The 17,182-nt window shown below is 55.6% G+C and overlaps 1 long non-coding RNA gene across 1 annotated transcript; it reads left to right on the top strand.

The window, feature by feature from the left end:
- Positions 1-8,526: 8,526 nt before the first annotated feature.
- On the top strand, positions 8,527-16,484 carry LOC109495162. Its single transcript, XR_002150414.2, has 4 exons — positions 8,527-8,609; positions 8,983-9,360; positions 14,592-14,649; positions 16,426-16,484. It is a non-coding gene; the product is annotated as an uncharacterized LOC109495162 (long non-coding RNA).
- Positions 16,485-17,182: the final 698 nt, after the last annotated feature.

Below are 17,182 nucleotides of genomic sequence, written 5' to 3'. Positions count from 1 at the left end.
CCAAGACCTTCTGATGCACAGCAGAGCTTGCAAAACATTGGGGCCAGACGGCCCATCTCTGCAAGTGACTCTCCCACAGGGGACTCCGGCTGTCTGGCCCGCGGTTCTCAGGGTTTGATGAGCACGAAAATCGTTGGTTCTCAAAGTGCGGTCCCCGGACCAGCAGTAGCATCAGCACCACAGGGGACGAAACTTGTTAGCAACGCAGATTCCCAGGCCCCGCCCCAATCTTCGGACTCGGACACATGGTGGGGGGACCAGCGATCTGTGCTATAATGAGCCCACCAGATGATGTGTGAGCACCTTCAAACATGAGAACCACGGGCCTAACCTTGACCATCAGACCAGACCCCTCTGTGTGAAGGTCACCTGTATCTTCCACCCACAGCTGCTGCTTCTGGAAAGAAGGAGGAGCCACCAGAGGGTGTACTAGTCAGCCATAACCAAAGGACTACAGACTGGGGGGGGGGGGGTGGGCTCAGACAATAGGAACTTATTGTCTCGCTGTTCTGGAGGCTGACACTCGAGATGAAGGGTTGGTTTCTCCCGAGGCCTCTCTCCTTGGCTAGCAGATAAGATGGCCGCCTTCTTGCCATGTCCTGTGTGGTCATCCCTCTGTGTATGTCTGTGGCCTAATCTCCACTTCTTACAAGGGCACCCATTCTCCTTCAATGACCTCATTTTGACTTAACTAGCCTCTGTGAAGACCCTAGTCTCTCCTCCTTCCTGCCAGGCCGCAAGTGCAGCGAAGGAACATTCTGGAACTAAGCCCTCTGGACGCTCTGATTCCTTCCCTGACCATCCACACATTCATTGCACCTTCTCCCGAGAGCGGACCCTTTGGTTCTGATTCTTGCCTAGAAGGACAGAATACCCCGCACCCGCTCTGACCTCTCTGAGGGGTCTTTCCCAGTCACACTGTGGCACCAGCTGGTCCGAGTATCCAGGCGGGGGGATATCATTGTTTTCATTCATTTCTTTAAAAATACTCTCCGATTCCAGCTGAACTGCCCCCTCTTCTCCCAACGGCCCGGACGAATGAGACCGCTGGCCCCCAGAACCATGCGTGCGAGAGCTCGCTGATGTAGAGAAAGGGCATCTGAGAGTGTTAAGGGGAGGCCTGGGAGGGGGGATCAGGCAGAAGAGGTGCCAGGTGGGGGGCCAGTTGAGGAAGGCTTCCCCGAGGAGGTGAGATGCGGCTTTGGAGGCTAGCCTCTGCCGAGCTTCTGCCACCTGTCAGCGCCATTCTGGGAACTTCCGTGATGTCTTGGGGCTGCGTTGACCCTGGAGGGGCCCCCCCTCTGAGGGCGAGCTAATTCCTGGCGACAGCAAACAGCTTGTCTGGGGCCATGCTTTTCATGGATGAACCAACCCATCCAGAGCCTACACCTCAACCCCCAACTTTATGGGGCTCTCACGCTCCAGGCCAGTACCCACTGGCCCTAATCACGCCGTGGCCAGGCATCAGACAATTGGGGGCCATCTCTACACCCAAAAGCCCACCTAACTTATTCAGAGTAGCCAACTCTGAGTCCGCTTATCCTGACTCACCCTCTCCTTCCCACAGCAACCACAGCAAAGGGTCCTGTCCGCATTCCTTCCCCCATGGCCTTCTGACCAGCCCTGGGGCTTCCCCGTGTGGCTCTGCCTAGCTAGCCCCTCTCTCTTGGGATCTGCGAGTAACAAACTATCTTTCCTTTTCTTTTTTAAATGTTTATTTATTTTTGAGCAGGGTGGGGCAGAGAGAGAGGGCGAGAGAATCCTAAGCAGGCTCTGAGCTACCAGCACGGAGCCCCATGTGGGGCTCGATCTCATGAACCAGGTGAGATCATGACCTGAGTCGAAATCAAGAGTCGGATGCTTAACCGACTGAGCCCCCCAGGCGCCCCTTGGATCATCTTTTCAATGGCGATCCTCTCCTGATCTGTTGGCCTCACCATACCCGACCTGTATTTTGAAACATTCTCCTGCCATTATCAAAAGAGCAAACTGAGGCCCAGAGAGGTTAAGCGACTTGCCCAAGGCCCCACAACCAGTCATGGCAGATGGGATCTGAGCCTTCATTCAAGTCCAGCGTCTCTCCCCAGCCCCTGTCCTCAGACAGAGCAAGGCCTGGGAGGGATCGGAGGGGAAGAGCAGGGTGTTGGGAGGGGGGCTGATGCACATCTCCTGGAGCCGGCCCTTCGCACTGGGGGTCTTCCCCTGCCTGGCCCATGCCCTCCCCAGGCTGGCCTATCACTTCCTCTGCTTTTGGGATCCATCTCATCTCTGGATTCTTGAAGGAGGTGTGGAGAGAGGGGGGATGAAACACCGGCTCTCTCGGGAAGAGGGGCAGACCTGACTTAAAGGCTGGCCCCACTCCCTCTGGATGTCAGGAATTTATTTCACCGCCGGGAGCTCCTTGGGAGATGGCTCTAGTCTCGACGCCTCTGCGTCCCCAGCACCCATCTTGACCTGAGCCAGAACTCAGACCCAGAAGGGGGTAAGTAAATGGGTGGATGTCTCCCGCTGTCTGTCCCTTTCTCTCTATCTCTTGATCTGTGTCTCTCCGCCTGCATATCTCTCCTTCCAGTCTCTCTCTGTGTTCCTGTATCTTTCTCTGCCTCTGGGGGCGGGGGTTCACTTCTGCAGGGCCTGAGCATTTCAAGTCCCCGGATTTGCATTTAAGTAGTTTATGCTATGCAGACTCGGCTGCCTGAACTTTCCTTCCAGGCCCCAGGGGAGGAAGTGTGCCCCGTGGGATAGTCTCTGTGGCCCTGGGCATGGGTGGTGGCTTTCAGGTTTGGGGCAGATGCATCCCGTCTCTGCCTCATGGTCCACTTGAAATCACCAGGGCGGCCTGGCCAGCCCTCTTGCTGACCCCTGCTGATTGTACAGGATGACACCAAGGCCTGGGGGAGGTGTCCGTGAGGGTGAGTGGGCCTGCATGTGTCAGTCTTACGTGGGTGTTACCTCAATTCCACAAGAGCATTTCTTTCTTTCTTTCTTTCTTTCTTTCTTTCTTTCTTTCTTTCTTTCTTTCTTTTTTTCTTTTTTCTTTCTTCCTTTCTCTTTCTTTCTCTACCTCTCTTCTTTCTTTCTTTCTTTCTCTCTTCTTTCTTCTATTTTTTTAATGTTTATTTATTTATATTTGACACACAGAGAGAGACAGCATGAGTAAGGAAGGGGCAGAGAGACAGAAGGAGACAAAGAATCCCAGGCAGGCTCCACGCTGTCAGTGCAGAGTCCGAAGCGGGGCTCAAACTCGCGAACCGTGAGATCGTGACCTGAGCTGAGAGCAAGAGTCCGGCGCTTAAGCGGCTGAGCCAGCCGGGCTCCCCCCACAAGGGCATTTTAAAGTGGGAATAGCACACGCAAAGTGCACAAAGCTTAGATGGGCAGCTTGAGGAGTTTTGCATGTCTATACACCCTATCGCCACCCCCCACATCAACGTACAGACCATTTCCAGCCCCGCAGACTCCTCTATGTCTCTTCCAAGCAGTACCCGCTGGAGATCACCGCTCAAGCTAGTGTCTGTCACCATAGATTAGTGGTGCCTGTTCTTGGACTTTGTTGTGGGGTGAGTTGTGTCCCCCCAAAAGATACATTCAAGTCCTAATCCCTGGTGCCTGTGAATGTGACCGTATTTGGAAATATGGTCTTTGCAGATATAATCAAATTAAGATGAGGTCATACTGGAAGAGTGTAGGCCCTAAACACAGTGACTGGTGTTTTCATAAGAAGGCCATCTGAAGACATAAGGACATAGAGACACAGGGAGAAGACAGCCATGGGAAGACACGGGGACACACAGACACACAGGGAGGAAGACAGGCACGTGAAGACAGAGGCAGAGATTAGAACGGAGCACCTGGAAGCCGAGGAACGCTGATAGTGGCTGTCAGTGACCAGAAGCCAGGAACAGGCAAAGAAGTTCTTCCCCAGAGCCTTCTAACACCTTGATTTTGGACTCCTGGCTCCAGAGCCGTAAGAGAATACATTTTCGTTGTTCCAAGACACCGCGTTCGTTACGGCAGCCCCAGGAGACTCACGCAGACTTCGTATAAAAGGAACGTCACAGTCCGTGTTCGGTGTCTGATTTTCCGTGCTGTTACTGTGTCTGTGGGATTTGTCTATGCCGTTGTGTGTATAACAATAGCACATTCGTTTTCATCGCTCGTGGTATTTCATTTTATCAATTTACCACCGTTTATTTACCCGTGCTGATGGCAATGTACATTTGGGCTGTTCCCACGGTTTTGCTATCGCAAATAATGTCGCGGGGAACGTTCTTGACATTTTGCGGAGACGTGTCCTCATTTCTCGTGGGTACAGGGCTAGGAGCGCAATTGCTGAAGTTTATGGTAATTGTATGTATAATTTTTGAGGAACTTCCAGACAGCTACAAAGTGGTTGTACGGGGGCGGGGGGGGGGGCGCCTGGCTGGCTCAGTTGGTGGAGAGTGCAACTCTTGGTCTTGGGGTCACGAGTTCGAGTCTCACCTTAGGTGCAGAGGTTACTTAAAAATAAAATCTAAAAAAAAGGGGGGGTGCAGTGGTTGGCCCATTTAATATTCCCATCAGCAATGTCTGAGTACCAGTTGTTCCTCATCCTGTCAACACTTAGAATTGTCAACTTTTTAAATTTTAGCCATTCTGGTGGGTGTATACGGGTATCTCATTGTGATTTTAACTTTTATTTCCCTGATGAGTAATGATGGTGAACACTTTCCCACATGCCTTGTAGGCTTTTGAACATCCTTGTTTGTGAAGTGTCTGTTCAAGTCCTGTCCACTTAAAAAACTTTTTTTTTACATTTACTTATTTTTGATAGAGAGAGACAGAGCACAAGTGGGGGAGGGGCAGAGAGAGAAGGAGATAGAATCCGAAGCAGGCTCCAGGCTCCGAGCTGTCAGCACAGAGCCCGACGCGGGGCTCGAACTCACGGACCGTGAGATCGTGACCTGAGCTGAAGTCGGACGCTTAACCGACTGAGCCACCCAGGTGCCTCTCCATTTTAAAAACTGGGTCATTTACTGTTTTTCTATTGAGTTGTAGGTGTTCTTTTTATTTGCTGATATAATTCTGTGATTGGTTATATGTATTTGAAGGATCTTCTCCTACTCTGTGGCTTGCCTTTCTTTTAACGTTGCCTTTTGGTGAGTCGAAGTTCTTGATTTTAACAAAGTCAATTTTATCAATCTTTTCTCTAGTGGTTGGTGCTTTTTCTGTCCTGTTGGGAAATCTTTGCTTACCCAAATGTCATGTAGTTATTCTCCTAGGTTTTCTTTTAGAAGCTTTACAGTTTTACCTTTAGCTTTTATTTTTATTGTTATGTTTTTAATGTTTATTTATTTTTGACAGAGAGAGAGAGACAGAGCGTGAACAAGGGAGGGGCAGAGAGAGAGAGAGTGAGAGCGAGAGACAGAAGCTGAAGCAGACTCCAGGTTCCAAGGTGTCAGCCCAGAGCCCGACGCGGGGCTCGAACTCACGGACCGTGAGATCGTGACCTGAGCCGAAGTCGGACGCTTAACCGACTGAGCCACCCAGGTGCCCCTACCTTTAGCTTTTAACGTTGACCCAGAGAATTTTAAATCTCAGAGAGCCAGGCCTCGGCCTGCCCCCACATCCCCTCCCCGAGCTTGGTGGCCCCGGTGTCTGGGAAAACTCTCTTCCTCCTGGGTCACTGGCCTACTGCCGCTTTCCCTGGCCCCCGTTCTTCCTCCAGGCCCTGGAATTAATAAAAGCTCCGAGCTGCCTGTGGTTTTTGCAATGAGTGTTTGTGCCGTCAGGATTCAGGCAGCGAGTGGGGTCCCCCATCCCCTCTCCATCCGCACTGTTTTTTTCCCATCTGGTGCAGGACAAGCTCACCGGTTCACACAGCTCGGTCTGAGGGTCCCCAGACTGAATCTCCAGGAAGCCTCCTCACCTGATCTTTTCTTCCTCTTTCCTAAACCCACCCAACAACCTGGACCTTCCTGGTCACTCCTCTCCACTCGTTCATAGATTCAAGGCCAGGGAAGCTCGTCCCCTCTCAGGATGGCAAATAGCTTCCATCACCAACCATGTTTGCCTGGCAACGGTGGCCTGAAATGGGGTTAAGAAGGATTCTGAGGATATCCCGGTTTAGCGGGTGAGAACCATGCAGTTGCTTGGTAATGTCTGCCTGGGAGCAGGCAGTAGGGGTTGTGCTTTTCATGTCTCTGATCTAGTCTGAGTCCCCATTCCCCATTAGGACTAATCCAAAGTAGAGGTCAGATGCTTAACCAACTGAGCCACCTAGGTGCTCCCTCCTGCCCTTTTAAAAGTTTATTTATTTATTTTGAGAGAGAGCATGTGGAGGAGGGGCAGAGAGAGAAGGAGAGAAAGAGAATCCCAAGCAGGCTCTGCCCTGTCAGCACAGAGCTTGAGGACGGGCTCGACCCCACGAACCGTGAGATCGTGACCTGAGCTGAAATCAAGAGTCGGATGCTTAACCCACTGAGCCACCCAGGCGCCCCTCCCGTGATTTTCTTGATGCCAATATTCGAGATATAGAATGAATGCATCCGGGGTTTCACGTGATGGTCACCTGCCCACTTCCTCCACCCTCCAGCCCCAGTCATTTTAAAAAGAATGGAACTTGGCGGCTGACTGTGGTTCCCCCTTTGAAATAGTTCTCTCCAGGCGACTTTCAGGAAAGGCATCCACAAACAAGGCGGGTAAACACAAAGGTGTGAAGACCCTAAGTGCTGATGAAAAGCACGGGGGGGCCTCTGGGGTGTCTAAAACAGTCCTTGGGGACTGCTCCAGCACCTTCTGTGACAAACCCACCCGTCTTGACCTGACGTACCACCCTTTCCCGCTCTGAGCTGGCCTCGGGATCCTCCACCCTTCTCCAGACGTGATACACACTTAATGGCACGCATACACGTGCGTGCACACACACGCACACACGGGGACGTGAACACAGACAGTGTCTCTCTCTCTTTCTCTCTCCCACTCACATGGCAGTTAAGAGCCAAGGTTCTGGGCTCACGTATCTCAGGTTCAAGTCCCCACAGTCCCATTTTGAGCTGTTTGACTCTGGGTGAGTCACCCTCCCCGAGCCTCAGTTTCCCCTGTGGTGAGGAGTCAAGGAGCACGTTGCACACGTCGGCTGTGGGGTAGCCGCTCGGCAGACAGTAGTTGCAGCCTCCTTGCGGCCCTACTGGGATCCCTGGTGCAGGAAACTGGGGCAGTGAGAGGGGTGTGGCCCGGCCCCAGGGGTTCTGCAGAAAATTCGTCTCCATGCCCCCTGCCCAGAGCTCGGCACTGGGCCGGGGACATAGTAGAGGCTCAGTCAAGCCCTGTCTCGGGAGGGAGGGCGGGAGGGAGGACCAGGATTTTGCTCTCAATCTTGGGGTTGTTTTCCCTCCGCGAAAGACTTAATTTGTTTCAGAGGCATAAAGGGGCATAAATTCTGCCTGTTTCTGGACCAGCTAAGCTGGGAGAAGGCCACTGCGGCCTCCGCTGGACGAGAGGGGCCCCGGGAGGCGAGCCCCACCCTGCTGCTCGGTCTCACTGCCCTCCTGGGCCCCATGTTCTGTGCCTTCTGTCATGTCCGCCACCCCGGCTGGGCCCCGGCCAAGCCCTTGCTCGCTGGTGAGGGCCAAGCCGCGGCCGTGCCAGGCTTAGCGGAGGCCCTTGGCCAAGAACAGCCGAGCCGTTCTCAGGAAAGCTGGGGGATTAAGCCGCGGGCCAGCGGGGACTCAGGTATCTGCCTCTTGCCGCAGCTTGGGGATGAGGGGCACGGCGACCTCCCAGCTGCCAAGGCTGTGAATGCGCGGGGACCGGCGCGAGCCGCCCACCCGGGGACACGGGGACACAGTGCTGCCTGGGCCAGCTCGCTTGGGGACGGCCTTCGGGAAGGAGCCGAGGCCACATGGCTCCTGCCTCCTGTCTCAAATAGTCCTAGGTCCCGGGGCCTGGAGCACTGTCCCCCCCCGGCCCAGTGCCGGACTGAAGCCTGGATGACAGCAGCCTAGTTCCTGTCCCCGATGCCCCAGACGTGGGCTCTCAACTCCTTGGAGTCTCCTGGGGTTGGGTACGAGCTCTCCTCCTCACCTCCCATCTAGAGCGTGCCTCTCCAGTCCTGTCCCGTCCAGATCCAACCCATCCTTCCTTCAGGACTTGCTTGCCTCCGGGAGACTTCTTTGACCTCGGGCTGGATTGAGGTCTCCTTTGCCTCCCTCCCCCCCACCCCACCCCCCGGGGCCCTATGGCGTGACATCAACCACCTGGACTGCCACCACCATCTGCAGTCACCTCTGTCTCCCTTAGACAGGAGGCCCTTAGAGGTCACCCTTCCTGCCTCTACTCCCCGGACTCTCTCTTGTGACCCTAATGTTCTCGTTGCCCTCTGGGCTGTGCCTGCCACTGGCTGGGCCCCATCAGAGCAGGTGGCCGTCTGACCTGGCCTGGTCCTCTGTCTGGGCCTCCTCTAAGGCCCCTCCCTGTGGGCTCAGGCGGGTGGGGGTGTCTGCAGGGACGCTGACTCAGATGTTATTTTGGGCTCCCCTTGGGCCCGGCATGCTCTGGGCCCTCAGGCCTGTTTAGACGGCTGGGCCGGATGTGACCAACTCCAGGCACTTGGTTCTCCGCAAGGCTGGGTGAGAGGCAGGCCAAGGCAAATGCCGGCTGGGGATGGGGTGGGGGGGGGCGGGGCGGGCAGGAAGGACAGGCCTGGCAGGTCAAGGGACCCAAAGAGTGACCGAGGCCCTGCTCACCTCAGGCTTTGTTCTTAGCTCCAGGGGTCCTAGCAGAGGCCCTGAGCTGGGGGACAGGTGCACTCGGCCTTGAGAGGTCATTGTCTGGTAGATCCATGGTCTCAGAATCTCAAATTAGAATGCCGGTCAGAGGCGTCAGAGGGCATGGCCTCAACGGCCCTCACACAGACATAACACCTGTGCCCCTGTGGCAGGGGCCTGAGGCCCATCTCGACCTGGGTCTCTGACTGTCCCCCTCTCCCACGCCCCATTTTAGAGCTGTCATCTCAAAAGCTGCTCAGCCAGAAGCCAAGAGGCAGGTGTCCTGTGGGCCCTGGGCAAGCTTCTTCTCCCGGCGGGCCTCGGATTCTTTGCCTGTGGAAAGAGGTATTTGGTTCCAACACCCTTTGGACCCTGGTGCCCTGTTCACCTGTGGGCCAGGACAACCCCGGTTCTGCTGTTCTGATGCGGCCCTTCCAGATGGGGGCTGGTCGTGCCTGACTCTCTCTCCCTGAAGTTGTCTGTCCTGAGCCTCTGCCCCGGGCCCTGGCCAGGAAGAGTCTAAGGAAACGTGAACATCTTTGCGCTCTGTCCACCGCGTCCAAATTGAAAGCAGAAGAGGCCGGAGCCTTTGCTGTTAGCTCCTGCAGAGCAGGTAACCAGCCTAGGGCTGCGGCCGGGGGCCCAGGTGCACCCCGGGGGCTGACGCCTGTGCAGGGTCCATCACCGCCACCAGTTACCTCGGTGGGAGGTCTTTCTGAGGGAGGGTGGGGCTGGGGCACTGACACTCTCTCCAGCCGCCCTGGGGGACCAGGGAAGCACACCCATCCCAGAAATGTTCCAGAGCCACCTGAGTGCTGTGCGTGTGGACAGCACTCCCCACCACCGCCACCTTGCTTGGTCACCCGCAGCACAAGGCCAGGGACCAAGGTGAGATGAGACAGAAGGCCGAAGGGGAAGGAGAAGCAGGGCATGTGGTCAGAGGAGGTGTCCCAGGGAAGGCCCCGTGGCTGGCAAGACACCAACGGGAACAAAGCCTGATGTGTCCCTGTCGCCATGAGGTGAGGGCGTGGGGATACAGGTGGGCCCCTTCCTATGCTCCTGTCTAGGTGGAGACTCAAAAGTTTCTAACTCTAGACCCCTTGGAGTTGGAAGGCCTCGAGGGAACCCATTGTATGGAGGGTAAGACTGAGGCTCAGAGAGGGGCACGGCTTGCCCAGAGTCAAGGCCCGCGACCAGTAGGGGAACTGGCAGCCAGGTCTCTGTCTCCCACGTTCAAAGACAGTGCTTGGCCAAGAGGAGCCTGGGCGTGGGTGGGGGGCAGTAGACCTCCATTCCCAGCAAACTGCCCCCCCCCCCCACTCCAACCTGATCCCAAACCCAGAGATATTCCCACCGGGTCTCTCGGGCAGGTGGTGGAGAAGGGTGGCCTTCCAGGGCCCGGGCCCCTTTGGACTGAGGACATGGTTGGCCCGGGAAGCCCAGCATTCAGGCAGCCGCCCAAGTATGTGGACGGCAGTGTGGACAGCATTCTCGCCACGTTCCCAGAGCACGCACCAAGGAAAACATGGAATGTTTCTTGGATGACACAGTCTCCATCCAAAGTCATGCATTCCTGTGGGAGGGCAGTGAGGAGGGGTCGTGGCTGTCTGCAGACGTGGGTCCCCAGGTTGTGCCCAGAGCCAAGGGAATCTGTGTTGGATGCATCACCTGGTGGCTGTGCCATTGGCTCGTGGCTGCAGTGCCTGGGCAGTGTGTCAGCAGACGCTGGCCTTGTGCGGACGGCCGACGCCCTGGTTCTCTTTCCTCCCCGGGGCGCTCAACTAGGACATCTCCCGACTAGCCTGCCCTGGCCCATGTGTATCTCCAGCCCCGAGCAGGCAGCAGGTGCAGCCCTCGACCTTGTACACATTGACTTTCCCTTGTTCATGTGTCCTGCCTGGGCACCAGCTGGTAGGTCCCGTGCCCTCTACTTAGAGGGGGGCGTGTCCTCAACCTGGTCTGGACACAGGGTCACTTAAGGCAGTTTACCAGCATGGGTTCTACCACCGTTTGAGTTTGGCTTGAATAATACGTCCTCTCCCCACCTCTAGCCTCAGTTTCTCCCTCTCCTAGCAGTCCTGGCCATTGCCTTCACAGTGGTCACTGTGATCAGGATGGAGGGCAATGGGTCAGGGCTGGGCTGGGGGGGGGGCGGCGACAGGGTGAACATGTGAGGGGGTGGTGTGGAGGCCCCATCCTTTTGGTGTCTCAGTGATGGCCTCTTCGTAAAAGGAGGGAGCCTCTGGCTTTGAACTTGGAGATTCTGAGTCCTGGACAGTCCGAGGTGGAAGTTGGGGACCCGGAGAGGGCACACCTGAGGCTTCCAGCCTAGACAAGCCCAGTCAAAGGGGGTACGGTCTGGGAAGAGTGCTGAATTCTCTGACCAAGAAGGCTGGGCTGACACTGGGGGGCAGTGGGAGCTGAGGGCTCCCTTCCCTCTACCTTCGAGAGGCCGCGATGACTCTGGAAGAGCGGACCTGGGAGACGGAGATGGGTTTTGAAGGTTGAATAGGAGTTTGCCAGCAGATCAGAGCAGAGAGGGATTTGGGAGCCAAGACGTCATGTGTGCAAAGGCCCCAGAACGTCAAGAAGTGTGGGCACATCCAGGGACGTGCGGGAGGTCAGGAAGGCTGAGCGTGAGAAGGGCCATGAGGAGCCACGAGGGACGGACCTGGCCTGGGGGCGGTGATGAAGGGGAGCCTGAAGTCGGGGAAAATTCTGCAGCAGGTCTGCCTTGAGAGTGGATGCAGAGTTGGGCAGGGTTCAGTGATGAAGCAGAATCTGAGTGGGAGGGGTGGGGATGGTCTGAGCAGTGGCACAGAGGCGGCAGCATGGGGAAGAATGAGGGGTCCAGGACGGCTGGTGAGGGAATCGAGGCCTGGCCCTGGAAGGCCCTGGAAGGTCCTGAGGCCTCCTTCTGTCCAAGACGGCTGCCTCGTCCTGCTCTGGTCTAGGTGTCTCTGGCTGGTACGGAGAAACCGCAGTGCTCACCCCACTATGGTTTACATCGCTTGCATACCTCTGGGATCTTATCTCCAAGGGTCTGTCGTGCGTGCCCACCTTGCCAAGTGGTCCCGTCGCTACTTGCCTCATAAATCAGGCCTGTCTCTCTCCACCACCTCCCCGCTCCTGCCACACCCTCCTGGTGCTGCCTGGCCTCACCCCGAGTTCCACCCAGCTGGGGAGGCAGAGAGGGGCCCGGAAGCAAGCCCGGGCCCCGCCCGGGAGCTCCGGAGCTGCAGGGAGGATGTCCTGGCTGACCTGGTTTTCAGGAAATATTCCCAAAGATCTCCAAAGATGGCTCCTTGTTGGGGGGGGGGGGTCAAGCCTGCCACTTCCTGCTGCGGCCCGACCTAGGGTGGGGTCAGGAGCGGGCAGATCCTAGTTGCCATTCTCAGGAGGCTGGACAGCAGCCCTCTTCGAAACTCACAGGCCTGTGTCTATACTCCACGTGAATTACAGCCACCACTGCTCTTCCAGGCCTCCCGTCCCTTGTCTGGAAAATGGGTGCATTCACTCATTCATTCAACAAACACGTACTCTGTGTTTGTCCCTGTGCCAGGCCCCCGCATGGAGATAAATCGAACAGAGCCTCCTTTCTTAGAAAGAGGCAGAAGATAGTTGGGGTCTCCCGCCCTGCCTAGGCTGCGCCCCATCCACACGGGCTCAGTGCAGCTCACCCTGCAGGACCGCCTCCGGCAGGACCACAGCTCAGGAGGCTCTTCCGGGCCAGAAGGCGGCTCTTTGCCTCCAGCACCCATCTTGCTTTCCCACTGGGCGTTTCTGGAAAGGGCCAGGGAAGGCTTGGGGCCCCACCCTCTGGTCTCATTCCTGGCTGCCCACATCAGAGGCATCCGCCTGGGAGCTCGGCAGATGCCCCTGAGGCCTCCCCGGACTCTGGGAGGACCTGAGCTCGAGGCATTTAGTCTCTGGAAAAATCTCCTTCTAGGCTCTTCTTCCCAGCAGTGGGCTCCTGAGAACTCAGGTGGGGTGGGGGGAGAATGAGGGTGGTGCGGCCTGTTGCCTCCAACGAGCCTGCCAAAAGCCACCTGTTGTCAACCACTGGCCTCAGCCTCGCTGCATCTCAGACACGAAAGCAGGCGAGCTGGAGGATTCTACCTCTGTCAAGTTCAGAAACGGCCAAAGTAGTCTCTGGTGGGAGACGTCAGAGAGGGCTTCTCCTTGCCGGGGCGGGGGCCCGGCGGGGGGTGGGGGGAAGAGCTGTGACTGGAAGGGGGTATCAGGCGGCTTTGCGGGGGGGCTTGACCGAGTTCTGTAGGTTGACGGGGGGCTCTCAACTCAAGTGTGAATTTTCACAAACTGAACGCATTGGTTCAAAAAGGAGTTGCGGTATTTTACGATATGTGTATGTATATGTACGCGTGTGCATGTGCGTGTGTGCAAATCTCTCCCTGTCTCTCTGTCTCTCTGTCAGTAACAGCAGCCACTTAGCTCTATATTCGGGACAATCTGGCTAATGCTCTCTCTCCACGCGATTGGGTTCAATGCTGGGGAGGTGGGTGGGTGGAGGGAGGTATGGACTATAGGTCCCGCCCTCTCACCCTGGACTGGCACCCTGGGGATGGGGAAGGGCCCCTGGAGCCCCGTCCAGCTGCAGGGACCAGCGGCGCTGGCCAGAGTGGACAACTGTAACCCCCTCCCGTCCCTGCTAGCTGGCAAAAGGGGGCTGCTCGGGCTATAAACCCCTCAGGGCAGACCTGTGCACCCCGGAATAGCTTATTGTTGACCAACCAACTGCCCAACATGCAGACTGCTGCCCACCGCTGGTCAGGATGCCCAGAGGCAGGCTGGAGGACGGTTGTCCCAGGGGTCAGGGAACCTTCTGGAAAAGAGCCGTTGGTTCAGCTGGCGTAGACTCGGGGACAAAACAAAGGGGACAGATGGTTGGATATTTGCACACACACAGTCACGGACATATGTGGGTGTCCACATGCCTAGCTTGGCCCCAGACATCCAGACACACACGTACCCTGCTGTTGAGGGGAACTCGTCCCACCCCGGACTCGGAGAGCCTTGGGGTCAGCGCTGGGGCCTGTGTTGGGTGGCCCTCTGTTGGATGACCAAAGGGGTGAGGCACAGCTACCTGGAGCACCCCAGGGCCGCACCCTGGTGGAGTATAGACACACTGGGAAGGGTAGACATGTCCTTGCCAGGTCTCTCAATGGCTTCTCGGTCTGGCTATGTCTTGGCTGGAAGGTCTGGCTCTAAAGAACCATTGGAGAAACCAGAGAGGATTCTGGGAGCAGCAGTGAGGTAGGGGGGCACAGATGGAGTCCTACACTGGAGATCTGAGTCTAGGGCCCTCTGTTCCACGAGGATGCCACACGTGTCCTCGTCCCCTCGCCCCTGCCACCTCCTGATGGCATTAGCCTTTCACCTCCCCCAGCCCTGGCAGCTGGCCGGGGTCCTTCAAGGGTCTGCTTTTCCTGTGCAGCATTTGCCAGTGACCCTTGACCTCTCCCTGACCCCTCCCTGACCCCTCTGCTGCCTCCTGCCTCCCACCCTCATTGCATCCCAGCCCTGACCTCATGTCTGCAGGGCTGCGGGCAAGGGTGAGATAAGGCGGGCATTGCACTACTCCCTCCTGGGGACCGACGGGAAGGGCGGGCCGGGCTGCCAGCCTCAAGTGCGCCCATGACTCACCAGGTGGGCAGGGCCGAGGCTGGCATCCGGGAGGAAATGCCACTTCCTCTGGATAAGGCTGCAGGCCCTCCGGTTTTGCCTTATGGTGTGTGCACTTGGGGTTTTGTTTCAAGTTCTCCCCCTCCTATGTTACAAAGATATTCTCCAACGGTTTATTCTCCCCTTGCTTTTCCTATCTAGGTCTGTCTTTTATCGCTTTGGAGTCACCTTCTTAGGAGAGACTACGTCTGCTTCGGTGGTAATTTTTCTCCATAGAGTGAGCCCATGTCCTCAACCCGACTAACCATTCCATCCTTAACCCGTGGACCTGGGGCTGAGTTCAGCTCCCTTTCTGTTCTGTCGCCCATCTGGCTGTTTTTGTACCCGGATCATACTGTTTTCCCGGCCGGGGCTTCGTAGTCTGTGCTAACAGCAGGCAGGGCCAGTCCTCCCCTCTGGGTTCTTTTTTTCTCAAAGTCAGCTAGCCACTTACAAATCTTTATTCTTCCATATATTTTAAATGTTTATTGATTTTTGAGAGAGAGAGAGAGCAAGTGGGGGAGGGACAGGGGTTGGGGGGACAGAGGATCCGAAGCGGACTCTGTGCGGACAGCTGAGAGTCCGATGTGTGACTCGAACCCATGAACCATAAGATTGTGACCTGAGCCAAAGTCGAACGCTCAACCCCGACTGAGCCACCCAGGCGTCCCCTCCGTATATTTTAGGGTAAGTTTATCAAGTTCCCCAAAAATATCCAGCTGGAATTCAGGATCTTGGTTCAGAGGAGGCCTCCGCCGGCAACACGGCAGACGGGAGGAGGATGATATTTGTGCGTCTTAAGCAACAAGGGACTGCGGTTCTGCAATACACATGGGATGGCTGTGAAATGAGGACGGATAGACTGCAGCCCCTATAGCAAAATGGGCAAAGGGTATGAACTGGCCATTTGCAGGAGAGGAAATGTAAACAACCAGAGAACAGAAAGGACCACTCAAACTCACTTATAATCAGAGAAATGCAAATCAGAATAATAAGAAGATACTGCTTACCACCCATCAGGCTGCCAGGCAGTAAAGAGGTAGGTACTGGCCAGTGTTGGCAGGATGTCAGCAGGAGTGGCCCCAATGAGGGGCCATCCAGCAGCGCTCCGTTCAGTCAAGTGCATGTAGAGGCAGGGAGAGGGCTTCCCCAGGTGCCCATCGGTGGAGTGTGTGTGCAAAAGGTGGCCACGCCCACACCAGGGCACCATGTGACAGTCACGTGTGAAGCCACAAGCCCAGTGGAGATGAGACTAGGTTGTTAGATCTCAAAAACAGAGCACGAGGGGCGCCTGAGGGGCGTGTGGGTGGCTCAGTTGGTTCAAGAGTCTGACTTCGGCCCAGGTCATGATCTCGAGGTTCGTGAGTTCAAGCCCCGAGTCGGGCTCATTGCTGTCAGTGCCGAGCCTGGAGCCTGCTTCGGATTCTCTGTCTCCCTCTCTCTCTGCCCTCTTCCCTGCTTGCACACACACTCTCTCTCAAACAAATAATAAAATAAAACATTAAAAAAAAAAGCAGCGCGAGTGGAAAAAATAGCCCAACTCCACTCATGTAAATAACACCCCCCCTCAACAGCCAGACATGTTTTAAAAAATGCGGTGAAATTCACATAGCGTAACATTGACCCCGTTTTGAAGCATACAGTCCGGTGGCATTTGGTACAGTCATGATGTGGTGCAGCCACCAGCCTAGTTCCAAGACATGCCATTCCCCAAGAGGAACCTCCGTGCCAGTTAAGCATCCAAGAATACACAGGAATAAAAAAGACATGCTTGGGAAAGTTTGCCTGTGGGGGCACGAACAGGATTGAAAGGAACAATATAAATGAAGCTTCCTCGGCACGGGGAATATAGTCGATAATACGGTAACAGTATGATAATATGGCACCCGGACTTGCAGAACGCATGTGCATATGTATTGTTGTGCACCTGAATTCATACAATATTATTTTTTATTTTTTTTTAAATTATTTTAATGTTTATTTATTTTTGAGACAGAGAGAGACAGAGCATGAATGGGGGAGGATCACAGACAGGGAGACACAGAATTCGAAGCAGGCTCCAGGCTCCGAGCTGTCAGCACAGAGCCCAACGTGGGGCTTGAACTCACGGATCGTGAGATCATGACCTGAGCCGAAGTCAGATGCTTAACCGACTGAGCCACCCAGGCACCCCGGACTCATACAATACTGTATGTCAATTACTCTCCAATAATAAAAAAAATTAAATCAGTCAATCGTCTCTACTTGAGGGCCAACAAGAGATTTAAAAATCACATATAGGGACACCTGGGGGGCTCAGTCGGTTAAGCATCTGACTCGTGATTTCGGCTCAGGTCCTGATCTCACGGTTCATGGGTTAGAGCCCCATGTTGGGCTCTGTGCTGACAGTGCGGAGCCTGCTTCAGATTCCCTCTCTCTCTCTCTCTCTCTCTTTCTGTCTCTCTGACCCTCCTTGGCTCACATGCACTCTCTCTCTCTCTCAAAATAAATAAATAACCATTAAAAAAAACCCATATAAACTGGAGGTTCGGGTTCCCTCTACTCCAGGCATCCAGGGATCAGAGACCCTGGAAAGACCCCGATGCCCCAGAGGAGTGTCCCCTATCCCCTCTCGGCTCCTGGCACACGGTAGGAGACCAGGGTGAAAGTGGTAATTTGGCCTTGGAAGGAGGTGGTCGGGAGGAAGCAGCCAGTGTCGGGCGGGGGCTGAGAGGTGGACCCTGTAGGGGGGTCTATGGGGTGGTGCTGTGGGG

This window comes from Felis catus, chromosome E3 (assembly GCF_018350175.1).
Source record: "Felis catus isolate Fca126 chromosome E3, F.catus_Fca126_mat1.0, whole genome shotgun sequence".
Classification (NCBI taxonomy): Eukaryota; Metazoa; Chordata; class Mammalia; order Carnivora; family Felidae; genus Felis; species Felis catus.
This window is presented reverse-complemented; position numbering and strand designations above follow the sequence as displayed.